Consider the following 2,967-nt stretch of genomic DNA (forward strand, 5'->3'; position numbering starts at 1 on the left):
AAACAAAGAGACGCCAAGCCAAACCAAAGCAAATGCAATTGTGTGGATCTCATTTGGATGCCAAAGCAAATAGACCCACTAGTAAGAGAAACCGTGTAGCAACGAGGGAAATTTAAATCCCAGTGGGTGTCTGATCGTATTGAAGGGACTGTTGATCTTTTTAGGCACGAGACTGATAATGGCTTAAGCAGAGACTTTACACTGTTTCCTGACAGAAATATGTATGGGTGACATGAGACTCCGGAGGTGCGGCTGAGGGTTCGAGAGCAGACGGAACGCGTTTGGCTGTGAATGGGTAACTTCTGAATCCGAGGATGTGTGTATGGCTCACTACAAGCCTCTCTCTCCTTTTGTGGATGTTTGAAATGTTTCACAATTAAAAGGGGGAAGAGGCCATTCCCACTGAGGTCTGCAAGGGACAAACACTGCCTTTTTCTCTGAGGGCCTCTGTGATACTGAGGGCCACAGAAGCAAGAAACCGAATCCCCGCTTGGATCCGTTTGTACTTAGAAAAAAAGTATCATTATTTTATAATAAACTCAAAGGACACATTTTCTTTTCAATGTAAGAAAAGGTGCAGGCTCTGGAGCTTGAATCTGAGCTTTGCAGGTCCTCGGACTTGGAACAGCTTACTTGCCTCTCGTGCCTCAGTTTCTTCTTCTGTAAAATGGGGTGATGCCGATAATGCTTCTTGGGGCTCTTGTGCAGCTTGCAGGAGAGAGGAATGAGCGTAGCTCCAGCACCCCCCTCGGCACGTAGAAAGTGCCCTGTACACGTGAGCTCCTCTTACTCTTCCGCTGGCTCCTGTGTTTCAGTATCTGGGCAATCCCTTCCCTGACTCGTATGGAGCAGCTCCTGGGTGCTGGGCACGGGCTGGGCTCGGGTGGGCTCTGCAGCCTCCTTTAGTTCTGGGCTCTAATTGTCCTGGCCACTTGGCTGGCCTTCTCGGCGCCCCGGGAGCCATTCGCTTTAGAAGTTTGCAACCCAGCCCTCCCATGTGGGGAAGAAAACTTAGGACCAGCAGCACAAAGCTAACTTCGCTGCTCAGATCCTCAGCATTGAGTCGGGCCTTCCCCGTCTCTCCCCTGCCTCCCCCAGAGTCCCAATTAGCAGGCTTTCCAGCCAGTCAGGGCTGCCAGCCCTCAGCTGCATCACTTGCCCCCCTTTCCCCCCCCTGCCCAGGCCGTGGTGCCCTCTGGGGGAGAGTGAGAGGGCTGTGGCTGGGCATGGTCAGCTCTGGCCCATCCCCACTTTGCTTAGAATCCAAGACTCAGGCCCTGGGTTGGGAATCAGCACCGACCCGAGGAGAGGAATGAGAGCAGGCCCAGAGACAGCCGAGGGCACCTCACCCTCAGCTGGCAGACCGTCCTCAGTCCTTCCCGCCCAGCCACGCCCGACGGCAGCGGGAACGGCCAAGGCTGCTAGTCTTAGAGCGATCTGGGTTGTTGGACACGTGCAGACCCAGCACGGAGGGCGTGCGGGAAGCTTCCGGAGGGAGGTGTCTGCCATCACCCAATCCTGGGCTCAGAACCAGAGCCTGCAGTTCTCTCCCGGCCCTGGTCCTGGTCCTGGTCACAGCTGGCTCCCGACACTGCCCCTCAGACGCTGCCTCCCTCCCACACCTGGAGGGGCAGACCGCCTCCTCCCACCTGCCCAAGCCACTGGGGCCAGGCTGCAAACGGGGCTCAGGGCGCGCTCCGGGCTCCTCAGGGAGAGAGGAGAGGCCAGGCGTGGGATCCAGGGTCTGGGCTCTAGGAGGGGACGGTTGAGAAGTCCTGGCTTTTAGCGCAGTTACAGTTACAGCAAATTTACTGCCACTGCCATCACCGGTGCCATCACCGGTACTACCACGCTTACTGCCACGCTTACTGTTACCAACGTTATTGACCCTCTTACTGTTACCACGGTTACTGCCATGCGTACTGCTACCACTGTTATAGTCTCTCTTACCGCTATTATTACTATTGGTTGTGGGCTGAACTGTTTCTCCCTAAATATATACACTGAAAGCCCAAGGCCCAGGACCTCAGAAGGTGACTGCATCTGGAGGCAGCCTTTAAAGGGCAATTAGGTTAAAACGAGTCTTTAGGGTGGGCCCTCCTCCCATCTGACTGGTGTGCTTGTGAGAAGAGGGGATTTGGACACAGACACATGCAGAGGGAAGACCATGTGAGGACACAGGGAGAAGACGGCCGTCTGCAAGCCAAGGACTGAGGCCGCACAAGAAGCCCGCCCTGCAGACACCTGGATCTCGGACTGCCCGCCTCCAGAACGGTGAGAAAACGAAGTTTCAAGTCCCGCAGCCCGGGGGCACTTGGTTACGCAGCCCGCAGCCGAGCAAACGGATGGATTCCTGATGCTACGGCTCCCACATCGTCCTCAGAGCAGTTGCCACGTGTTTGTCATTGTGCTCAACACGTACAAACACTATCTCGCCTGGTCCTCGCACAGCCCTAAGGAACGGGCGCTAGGACCTTCGCTGCTGGCAAACGAGGGAACAGAGGGTGCTGTGGTCCCCAGCAGCTGGCACAGGGCACGGCGTTGGGCTCAGTAAAGACGAACTGAGGGAAGCTCAGCGAGACGGCAGAACCCGTTCAGGGAGCCAGCGACAGGCAGTGCTGGGACGCAACCCAAGTCCCCCAGAGTCCTCGTCCCGAGCCCTTCACGGGGTGTGGGGTCAAGTCCAGCCCAAGGACACAGGACCCAGCAGGATGCCCGCGAGAAGTGGGTTCTGGATTCCTATGCCCCGTATACCTCAGTCTGAAACAAACCCGGCTTTGCTCACAAGCCCGTCTCCCGGAGCACGTGCCCCCTGCACTGGGTCACACCTGGGTGGCGGCCATCCTCCCCACGGCCCGTACCTGGCCTGGGAGAGAGTCCTCGTGCCCTTTCCCTTGACCACCTGTCCTCTGCTTAGTCTGAACCAATGGCTTTGAAAACAGACGGGGACTCCCTCCTGCCCGTCCC

General features: G+C 56.9%; 1 protein-coding gene across 1 annotated transcript in view; it reads right to left on the bottom strand.

Annotated features, from left to right (window-relative positions):
* The window catches only part of SDK2 (sidekick cell adhesion molecule 2), a 126,972-nt gene that overhangs the window by 52,910 nt on the left and 71,095 nt on the right, over positions 1–2,967 (bottom strand). The gene's annotated exons all lie outside the window — the stretch shown is intronic.

Source organism: Myotis davidii, unplaced genomic scaffold (genome assembly GCF_000327345.1).
Source record: "Myotis davidii unplaced genomic scaffold, ASM32734v1 scaffold172, whole genome shotgun sequence".
NCBI lineage: Eukaryota > Metazoa > Chordata > Mammalia > Chiroptera > Vespertilionidae > Myotis > Myotis davidii.